Source organism: Maylandia zebra, linkage group LG17, assembly GCF_041146795.1.
Source record: "Maylandia zebra isolate NMK-2024a linkage group LG17, Mzebra_GT3a, whole genome shotgun sequence".
Taxonomy (NCBI): Eukaryota; Metazoa; Chordata; class Actinopteri; order Cichliformes; family Cichlidae; genus Maylandia; species Maylandia zebra.
Window position 1 is genome coordinate 37,868,857 of NC_135183.1, and position 11,868 is coordinate 37,880,724.

Here is an 11,868-nt window from a genome sequence, read left to right on the forward strand (position 1 = left end):
TAGGAAACCGGAAACAAAGCTCCCCACAGGAGTTTCCGCACCGGAAGTAGCATATGCTAACGTGCACATAGTCAATTTCTTTAGCCTCGGAAAGGGCACTTTCATTGCAAAATGGCTAGCGGAAATTAGCATCAGAGCTAGCGGCAAGTAGTATGCTATGCTAGCGCACATGCACTGACTGGGGCTTAACATGTGAAGTAGCAAATGCTATGCAGGGCTTCACAGTGCTCGCGTGGGCTCACAGCCTTCGGAATTCACTATCACTGAGTGTTTTTGCCTTAAAGGCTTTTACATCCAGTTAGCTTCTCCACTAGTGATGGGTCGTTCGCGAACGAAATGGCTCTTAGAGCCGACTCTTTGACGTGAACGACGCGAGCCGGCTCCTTATCGCGAGCCGTCACGTGGTTTTTTTTTTTTTCTTTCTCTCACCCTCTCTCTCTCTCTCGCACTTTTTTTCCGCTTCACTTCGCACCTGAGCCTTGTGCTTTATGCTGGGCAGAGGGGGGAGGGGCGGTAGTTACACTCAGTAGCACAGGAACAGAGCCAGAGGGAGAGAGAGAGAAAGAGAGCCAGGGACAACAACATCACATTAGAAAGGTATAGTAATCATCCACAACTATTTTCGGTTGCAGATGATAAAGGATTCAGAAAGTTTATTCATGCAGGCCCATATGACAGAGAATATGCATCTTCTTTTTGTTTTCATATTATAATTTAGATTTAATTGTGTTGTGGTTTGCAGTGTTTTGTGTTGTTTTCACTTTAAATTTGTAAAAGGAAAAAGCTGAAAATTTAAATAGTTCAAAGTTGAAATGTGAATAGTTGATTTTTGTATTATATGATTTATTTATTACATTTTATGTGGAGCGAAAAAATAAAAGTATATTTACAGTGGCCCCTACAGACAAAGCACATACAAACTTCAAATCACGTACGAACTGTGAAGCATGTACAAACTCCAAAACACGTACAAAAAAACTCAGAAGCACATAAAAACTCAAAACATGTACAAAAGACAACAGAAGTGCTCCAGGATGCTGGGCGCAGTGTTGAGCTTTTGTTATCTTGTGGCTACACAAGCCAGCAAGTACCAACGACCGGATTTGGTGTGTGGTAATAACAGGTAAATGAACTTTTTTTAAAATTATTTGAATATATATGAGTGCCTGTGTATAAATACACAAACAATACACACATGCTTTCAATTGTGTAATTTAAGTGATCTAGTAGCTCTGCTTTGGAAGTTCAGTTCATGCTAGAAATGTGTTTTGGAGTTTGTACGTGTTTTGTCTCTAGGGGCCACCGCATATATTTATATATAAACATATACAAATAAAACCACTTTTTTTTACATTAGTAATTCCTTTTGTGCATAATTTTATATTATTGTTAATAATAAATTAATTAAAGCAACAAAACAACCTGAAGAGCCGGTTCAGAGCCGAAAGAGCCGGCTCTTTTTAGTGAGCCGAACCGAAAGAGCCGGATCTCTAAAAAGAGCCGGAAATCCCATCACTATTCTCCACAACAGGAGTGACTGATCTCTCTCTGCCTGTATCTCCTTCTTAGCTGACTGGTACACTGAGGAGCGCACACAGGGGGAGGGTCAGACTCAGTGTATCTGACAAAACTCTGAAGTACTCTAACAAAGTCCTGCCTCCACAACATTTGTCCACATATTAATCAAACTTATGTTTACATGCTTTTTATGAGGATTTATTATATTTAATTGCTTTTTACCAATGTTTATTCCCATTGTGAAATGCGTATTTTAATCAAAATAGTATCAATATTTATGCTTTTATTCCCGTTTTTACACTGTGTTACAGACAGTTATTAAACTGTCTGAACTGTAAGCATAATAGACTTTCACTTCCAAACCAGTCTTCATATCCTGTTCGGGAGAGAGTTGTTTACCCATGCGTTACTGTACTCGTGTTTCAAATTACAAAAGCCATCTTTCTGAGATATGTCAACCATGTATTGCTATTTGTTTTTAAGTCACTTGGATGTTTATAGAAAGCTTGTTTTTCCAACTTCCCCAAATGCTTGTTCATGGTGGATGTTTAGGTGTTTCTCTCTATAATGCTGTAGTATATTTAACTTTTTACATAAAATGTCATGTAAATTATGGATATACAGGGAGTGCAGAATTATTAGGAAAATGAGTATTTTGTCCACATCATCCTCTTCATGCATGTTGTCTTACTCCAAGCTGTATAGGCTCGAAAGCCTACTACCAATTAAGCATATTAGGTGATGTGCATCTCTGTAATGAGAAGGGGTGTGGTCTAATGACATCAACACCCTATATCAGGTGTGCATAATTATTAGGCAACATCCTTTCCTTTGGCAAAATGGGTCAAAAGAAGGACTTGACAGGCTCAGAAAAGTCAAAAATAGTGAGATATCTTGCAGAGGGATGCAGCAGTCTCAAAATTGCAAAGCTTCTGAAGCGTGATCATCGAACAATCAAGCGTTTCATTCAAAATAGTCAACAGGGTCGCAAGAAGCGTGTGGAAAAACCAAGGCACAAAATAACTGCCCATGAACTGAGAAAAGTCAAGCGTGCAGCTGCCAAGATGCCACTTGCCACCAGTTTGGCCATATTTCAGAGCTGCAACATCACTGGAGTGCCCAAAAGCACAAGGTGTGCAATACTCAGAGACATGGCCAAGGTAAGAAAGGCTGAAAGACGACCACCACTGAACAAGACACACAAGCTGAAACGTCAAGACTGGGCCAAGAAATATCTCAAGACTGGTTTTTCTAAGGTTTTATGGACTGATGAAATGAGAGTGAGTCTTGATGGGCCAGATGGATGGGCCCGTGGCTGGATTGGTAAAGGGCAGAGAGCTCCAGTCCGACTCAGACGCCAGCAAGGTGGAGGTGGAGTACTGGTTTGGGCTGGTATCATCAAAGATGAGCTTGTGGGGCCTTTTCGGGTTGAGGATGGAGTCAAGCTCAACTCTCAGTCCTACTGCCAGTTTCTGGAAGACACCTTCTTCAAGCAGTGGTCCAGGAAGAAGTCTGCATCCTTCAAGAAAAACATGATTTTCATGCAGGACAATGCTCCATCACACGCGTCCAAGTACTCCACAGCGTGGCTGGCAAGAAAGGGTATAAAAGAAGAAAAACTAATGACATGGCCACCTTGTTCACCTGATCTGGACCCCATTGAGAACCTGTGGTCCATCATCAAATGTGAGATTTACAAGGAGGGAAAACAGTACACCTCTCTGAACAGTGTCTGGGAGGCTGTGGTTGCTGCTGCACGCAATGTTGATGGTGAACAGATCAAAACACTGACAGAATCCATGGATGGCAGGCTTTTGAGTGTCCTTGCAAAGAAAGGTGGCTGATTTGTTTTTGTTTTGTTTTTGAATGTCAGAAATGTATATTTGTGAATGTGGAGATGTTATATTGGTTTCACTGGTAAAAAGAAATAATTGAAATGGGTATATATTTGTTTTTTGTTAAGTTGCCTAATAATTATGCACAGTAATAGTCACCTGCACACACAGATATCCCCCTAAAACAGCTAAAACTAAAAACAAACTAAAAACTACTTCCAAAAACATTCAGCTTTGATATTAATGAGTTTTTTGGGGTCATTGAAAACATGGTTATTGTTCAATAATAAAATTATTCCTCAAAAATACAACTTGCCTAATAATTCTGCACTCCCTGTATTAATAAAGCTTAGTTGGAGAATTAAAAAATGACCACAAAATCCTTAAGACAGACTTTTGTTTCTTCAGTATAGTGTTTATTTGACCGTGAAAAGAATAAATTTTTCATTAATCTGAAGGAAAATGCTCTAATAATGATAAAAGTGATCTCTTTTTTCAAACAAAAGAGATCGACGGCATATAGTTTTTTGCTGTAGTTTGATAGAAAGTGCTCCAAAATTTTAACTTTCATTTAATTTGTACTTTTAATTTTCATTTTATTTTGTTTTTTCCTGCTTCTCGACTTTCACAGAGTGATCGTTCAGTGTCTGTGGGTGAAGTTCAATATACAATGGCAGAAAAACCCTTGACAGACTGGGACAGTGGTCTCCTTGACTGCTTTGAGGATGCAAGTACTTGTAAGAAGCCAGTTAAATTTGTCTCATAAATTGCATTTGTGTTTTCAGGACTACAGTTTTTTTCTCATTTGTGTTGCCTTCATCTTTTGAGACTTAACAACTTTGTTGATGCGTTTCTGTGTTTTTCAGGCTGCTATGGATTCTGGTGCTGCCCCTGTCTCGCCTGCACTGTTTCAGGAAGATTTGGAGAGAACAACTGTCTCCCTTTATGTGATATATGTGGCTCTGGTGTATTAGCAGCCTTTGGGATACCTGTTTGTGTTCCTCCTGCAGTTTTGTCTGTAAGAGCTGCCATGCGAAACAGATATGGCATCAAGGTATGAACCGTGAGATGATGACACTGAACTCAAAGCTGGACTTTAGTGGGAATTACAAGTCTCACTCACTGAAACAAAAACATCCATATTTGATTTCAACTATGCCTAAATGTTTTTTGTCAAACATTCACACACATACTCAGTATCTGCTGCAAGGATATTGTGACATGTGGACCAGAAGAGCCAGGGATTGATCTACCAAACCTCTGGTTGGTAGATGACCTGCTCCTCCACCTGAATTACACCACATCTGTAATGCTTGTACTCTCTTTCTGCAGGGCTCTCTCTGTAAGGACATTGCAATTTCCTGTTTCTGTGAGTGGTGCTCCTGGTGTCAGATGCATCGTGAGTTAAAGCATCGCAAGAAAACGCCAACTGTCATCAACTTACACAATAACACTGTTGTCAACATGCAGCCTATTCCAACTTTTCAGCCAGGAGTGATGATGATGCCTGCGCAACCAGTTGCAACTGGTTTCATGACTCAACCAGCAGTTGTCATTCACTAAAAGTGAAACTGAGAGATCTGATAATGCAGAATGTCTGAGTGTGTTCTGACATATTTATCAGTGAAAGAGTGTTATATAATCATTTTGAAATTAGACTATGTTAAATAAATTTTCATGATTTCCTAGTTATCAAGAAAATTATCTGTGTTAAGAGTTAACATAAATGAAGGGAATGATGATTCACCCATGCGAATCTTAGTTGCAAGTGCAGAAATGGAAGGATTATATAAGTAATAATATAATATAGTAATAACAATATTTAATAATATTTTACTGACTGAATAAAAACATTCAATCTACAATCTGGGCCCCATTTTTGTAGTCTTATCCTACTTTTTGAGAGTTTATTGAATGAGTGTTTCAACTGAAAAAATCCACCATGAAGCATTTGTTTCAGACTTTACACTGATGCTTTGTGTCATGCAGTATGTTTGTCTGGTGTTTTCAATATAAAGAGCCATTTATTATAACTATGATGCTGGGTATCCCTCCTTGACAAAGGGAGAAAAAAATGTTAGCATACAAGGAAAGACTCAGAAAATTACACAAGTGTAACAAGGCCCAGAGGCCGATGCAGGAGATGAACAAACCCCAAATTCAAACAGTGATCACAATCACGTTCTTAAGGCAAAACACAGTCAACTTAGCCATAATGACACAGGGTCTCCAAACGGGGTTCACTGAGTTGTAAGGCTGCAAAACACAGGAGAAGCTGGTTCAGTGAGAGAGAGGGGAACTGAGCGTCTGAAAGAAAGAGACTGAATGAGGTGTGCGCTGATTTAAACCTCAGGGTGGGCAGGAGGCCGAGTGAGCAGCAGATGGGGAAGATCTAACTTCTGAAGGTGAAGCGGTGAAACAGGGTGAAGGCGGATGAGAGCCCGACACAAGACTGCCAACTGTCCCAATTTCCTTTGGGGTCAACCTTCAGGATCAATAAAGTTTTATTGAATTGAATTGAATTGAATTGAAAGTTGAAACTATGCAAGCTGTAGGCTCAAGGAAACGAAGTAAGTACACAGCTGAACAACGAGAGAATCATAAGGAACTGATGACCAAGTTATCACCATGAGTAGCAACAGACTGGCAAAGGAAAAACAGTCTCCTGCTTGACAGCCAACAGCAGGAAAGGGTTTTAAAAATTATGTATTCATATAATTTGTTTTAGAAATTAACTAACTTTACCTCTGTAGGAAACCTGTGACTTCTGTCAACATCAAAGAGAACATCCAAACATGAAAAAAGCCTCTTGAACAAATGAATCTCTACGGACATGTGACGCTCAGGGTTTAAGACTTAATATGACCTGGCAAGTGCATCCTAATAATGCGTTCGATGAATCACACTGACAAAGAGACGACTGCACCTGGCTGCCATGCAAGCTGGAAAAACTGCTCTGATTAGAAGTTTATATTTTATACTATAAAGTTGGTTTAAGCAGAACAGAAACTGAACTGTCATTAGCAGTTAGTAAGAAAGTAAGAAAAGCTGGTTTAGTCCAAAGCGCATTTAATGACTAACAGACCAAAAATGTGACATCAAGAATGTACATCCTGTATTTGCTTCCGTGTGACACAGAAATGTTAAGTTACGATTAAGCAGAAATGAAACTGAACATTCAGCATTAGCCTTAACAGATCAGGCAGAATTGCAGAATCTCTGCTTTTTATTACATAAGCACACTTTTACTGTCAATGAACTTCCTCAGAGCATATTAAAGGCTGGGGTCAAATTTAATTTTTGATAAACTTGGACTAATTTTGTATTCTTTGAGGACTTTGTCTACCTGCCACCTACAGCAAGTTTTTCCACTTAGCCAGATAACCTGACATGCATGTCAGATGAGTGTGGGAGGAAACTGAAGTATTCAGAGGAAACCCACGCAGACACAGGGAGACCAACCAAACTCTACTTAGAAAGACTCCAGTCAGGGCTTGAACCAAGATCCCTGATTATCCCAGAGGTTACGTTCCGACACCCCTCGTGATCGGTGAGAATCCACCAAGTAGAAACCACATGTTTATTATATTATTTTTATATATTTTAAGCCATAAAAACCCTCCCCATACTCTTATAATGTGTCGTGAGGATACGCTACATTTCGTAAATACTCTTTCTCTTCCAATTGCTACATAAATACACTTAAGGTTCAACCAACTTGATTAAAGGATGATAAAGGCTCTGATCATTTCATTGACAGTTTTGCATGGCCTCATTGGCATACACTGACCTGCAGAGACACTCAATTCAGTTCAATTTTATTTATATTGTGCCAAATCACAACAGTGGTCACATCAAGGTGCTTTATATTATAAGGCAGAGATACTAATACAGAGAAAACAAAGTGATGTTTTTTAAATAGTGGTTTAATCACTCCCAGCTTGAAGGCCCTTTGTACGTACCCCATTAACAGAGATAAATGATGGTAATTTGTGTGAATCATTACCTAATGGTACGATGTCTTTAAGCATTCTTTTAGGAATGGGGTATAACGGACACACTGATGGAGCTAAGGAAACTATGTTGTTCTTTCTTTGTGATTGTTTTATGCTTAAGTCAGTTTTGGTTGGTTTGTCGGTCTGTGAGCAGATACAGTTGCTATGGTGATGGGGTTTGGGGTCACAGCAGGGGGAGAGAAGCTGCAGGGAGGTGTGTAAGACTGCAACTCTTTCCTGGTTGCAATGCTGGATAGTCATGTGATTTCTAAAACAGAGATATTGCGCAAATGCAAAAAATCAAGCCTATGGACAGGATTTCTACTTACCCTCTGCTTGTTGGTAGGTAGATGACATTTTTGTCCCAAACCAGCACACTCATACTGCTGCATTGTCTTAAAACCATACTTGTGTGCATCTGCAAATGGATATAGTATAAGTTCAAATAAAATAATGAAAATTTGGGAATCTAAATGTAATCCTTCAAGTGTACTAGTTTACAGTGTTATCATTTTAGCTCAACAAGGAAGTGATATCTGGAGAAACAAGGAAAAAGAATCCATGCAACAGACACCTACTCATAGTTTGGCACATTTCAAACATGCAAACATTGTTTCTATGTAGACAAAGGTTCTGTTCATTTTAAATATCAGATTCACCCAAAGACTGCATGAAAGTGAAGCTCTGCCCCACAAACTACTACAGTCTCTAAATGTATTATATTGGGTGTTTGTGGGCATTCTCCACACACAACCAAAGACATTTTATTGACCGCAGTTAAAAGAGAGAAAGATGGTAAGCACACTGATGTAAACTAAACCCTAACACCTCTACTAGGAACAAGCATAACCACAGGTCAACTTTCCCATCTCTGTTTTCCCAAGAATACTCAGCAAACTCTTCATAGCCACAGCTCTTGGCTCTCTTCCTCCATCACTTTCACTTTCCTGACTTTGTTGATCTATGACCACAAATAAGCACAAGAGTTACAAATTGCAGTAGTTTTCATGCTGAAACTCTCAATTTAAAAGTGTTTTTAACAAGCTGCTTTTAGTGATGATGACAGGCTTGATCTCGTAGCCTTCATCCTGAACCCAGAGTTCTCTCAGTGGTTACAAAGTTTTACTAAAAGGCTACAATCCAGCAGTCAGTTATACGTTTATTCAGTTATTCGTTCAGTCCCTTGCTCTTTTCACTCACATGTATTAGAGCGTTGCTCTTTAAGTCTTATTTGTGTTAGTAGTAGCCAATATTTACATCAAACCACTGGTTTTAGTAGTTCACTCACACTTAACCTCTGTGAAGCCAATTGAATATTCAAATACATTCAGTACCAGTCATGCTCACATGTCCAATGGTTTCACTGGGACTGTGTGTCATGACCTCCTTTGATAAAGAAGAACAGAGTGTGACTGAGTGCTGGAGAGGAGAGACATCAGAGTGCAGAATAAGAAGTAAGTGAAGAGTTTGTTGTGTCATCTCTTTTTTTTCTTTAGTGCTTGATGTTAATGATGCTGCCAGTTCAGTTATTTCATTTATCAGAGATTCTGATATTTTATTGGTTTAGTTTTCTTTATTATGGATGGAGGGTGAATATACAATAGAAACTTAACCCTTTCATGCATGAATAGTGACAGTGTCAATCTGGATTTCTTTTCTTAAGTATTTTTATTCATCTTTAGACATGAAAAAAAAAAGATTTTTGATCTTCAATTTTATCATCATCACCGTAGTATACTTGCATTTACTTGAAGTGATTTATTGAAGTATGTAAAGTGAAATTTGTTTTAATTCATTCTGCATAAGTTAAAAACTTTAGGAAAACACAATGAAATCTTGTTGTTTGAACAAATACTTTGTTAATCAAGGCAAATACTGCTAGGCTTGCGTAATGAACCAATATGAGTGTTGATGATTTCATAGAGACAACGAACCAGTCCAGGCAAGTCAGGGCAACTAACCACTCTTACTAGATTGTATCATTTCAACAAGAACAAATTAAGTTGAATTTCATGCAAATGGTACATGATTTAAATACGTTCACCATAGAAACATGAAATTATTTAGTTCAAATTACAAGTTTGAATCTTGTACATGTAACAACGACCCAATTTCATTTTTTTGAGTGTACCATCAATAGCTGACCACTGTAGTGACACTGTGCCTGAAAGGGTTAAATAGAAATATAAAAACGTCATAAATTAGCCTTGCAATCAATCGGACTATGTCAAAGTAGCTATATATAACAATGTCCTGATTCACAAGTAATGTACCCTGAAAAAACCCTCAAAACTTGTAACATGTTCCTAACTACGTAACTAAAGCCAAATGGGACCAGACGTCACCTGGCTTAATGGGGTCCGTGTCCTGGTTCACAAACATGTCAGATTTTGGGATATTCTAGAGATATTCTTATTAATAAATACATTAAATATAAAATAGAATTCAAACATTTTTTAAAAACATCAATACAAGATAAACACGAGTAAAAGAATTTTAAATGAATGATAAATATCTCAAACTGGGTCAAACACCAAGCAGAAGACGTGGATCTTTAGACTGGGTTTAAGAATTGGCAGTGAAGAGACCTCTCTAATGTGAAATGGTAACAAATTTCAAAACTTGGGACCCGCTACGGCAAAAGTCCGTCTGAGCCTCCGCTGTGTCCTCGACACATCCAGGAGCAGTCGGTTAGTTGATGTGAGTGGAAAAGCAAGTGCAGCTCAGAGAGGGAAGGTCGGGGAAGACCATTTAAGCACTTTAACTGTGCAGCCAGTTAAAAGCTGTGATCCAACATTTTGCAGCAGCTGAAGACGACACAGGGCAAAATGGTAACACCAGTATATAAAGCTTTACAGTAATACAACCAAGTTGTAAAAAGGGCACGGATTACTGTTTCTTTAGCTTTCTGTCTCAGCTGAAAGAAGACAAAGGTGTATAAAGCTGACTTTAATTGCAATTGTTGTATTTGGGTTTTCTCTACTTCATTCTACTTTTACAGAGTAATTATTTAGTGTCTGTGGCTGAACCTCAACACACAATGGCAGAAAAACCCTTGACAGACTGGGACAGTGGTCTCTTGGATTGCTTTGAGGATGCGAGTACTTGTAAGAAGAAGTTTAAGATCTTTTTCTTGTCATTTCTGGGGTCTTAGGCACTTCAGACATGTTACCACTTTGGTGATGTATTTCTGTTTTTCAGGCTGCTATGGTTTCTGGTGCGGCTCCTGCCTCGCCAGCACCGTTGCAGGAAGGTTTGGAGAGAATAGCTGTCTCCCTTTGTGTGATACATGTTGCTCTGGTGGATTAACAGCCTGTGGGATACCTGTTTGTGTTCCTCCTGCAGTCTTGTCTTTAAGGGTTGCCATGCGAAACAGATATGGCATCAAGGTATAAAGCAGTGACAATGAGACAATGTCATGAAGCAGAAATGGAGAAAGAAATAATGGTTGTACCGTCTCTCTGCAGGGCTCTCTCTGTAAGGATATTGCAATTTCCTATTGCTGCGCCACGTGCTCCTGGTGTCAGATGCATCGTGAGTTAAAGCATCGTAAGCAAGGCCCCACTGTGGTCAACATACAGAATAACAACATTGTGAACATGCAGCCTGTTCCAGTCATGCAGGCACCCATGATGATGCCTTCACAACCAGTGCCAGCTGCTTATATGGCTCAACCAAGATTCGCTGTGGTCTCACAGTGACAGAAATCCGAGTTTGTGTTGATGTTTCTATCAGTGAAATGAGACAATGAAGTCATTTTGAATTGAGAGTATCGTTAAATATTTCTATCAGCTTCCTAATAATCATAAAAATTACATTTAGTTTAAATGCATGAGTCGCCTTTTTAGATTAGTCACTGCATAGCTTCAGTAATAATACAGAGGATTGAATTTTAGTCTATTAATTTTTCTGCTAATGAGAAAAACATACTTGCATGTAGAGAGCTAAACGTGGTGTTAGATCTGCTCTGAAGTTAACTGATGTAAAGTGTTTTTTCATCAATAAAAATATGAAATCCAAGACATTTATGATCATTTTGCAATCCTACTTTAGATTCACCAAACTCTGCCTCAGATCAGTTTACAGTTTACTGAGATTGATGAAGACCTGATGTGCTCGGCACAGCTTTCATGACACCATAAAGATCAAACAGGAGTCCTGCAGTGGCTTTTTTTGTTTTTTTAATTTCACTCCTCATTAATTTGTCTTTCTTAAAATGTGTCTAAGTGTGTGCTGTGTGGCAGGAGGAAGGACCCAAATGCAGGACTATCAGACGGAAAAATTAAACTCAATTCAATTTTATTTATATAGCGCCAAATCACAACAAAAGTCACCTCAAGGTGCTTCATAGGTACAGAGAAAAACCCAACAATCATATGACCCCCTATGAGCAAGCACTTTGGCGACAGTGGGAAGGAAAAACTCCTTTTTAACAGGAAGAAACCTCCAGCAGAACCAGGCCCAGGGAGGGGCGGGGCCATCTGCTGCGACCGGTTGGGGTGAGAGAAGGAAGACAGGAT

The 11,868-nt window shown here is 39.0% G+C and overlaps 1 long non-coding RNA gene across 1 annotated transcript; it reads left to right on the plus strand.

The window, feature by feature from the left end:
- The first annotated feature begins 8,768 nt into the window (after positions 1–8,768).
- Positions 8,769–11,421, plus strand: LOC143413168 (uncharacterized). The gene is made up of 4 exons (XR_013093774.1): positions 8,769–8,802; positions 10,350–10,455; positions 10,550–10,737; positions 10,816–11,421. It is a non-coding gene; the product is annotated as an uncharacterized LOC143413168 (long non-coding RNA).
- Positions 11,422–11,868: the final 447 nt, after the last annotated feature.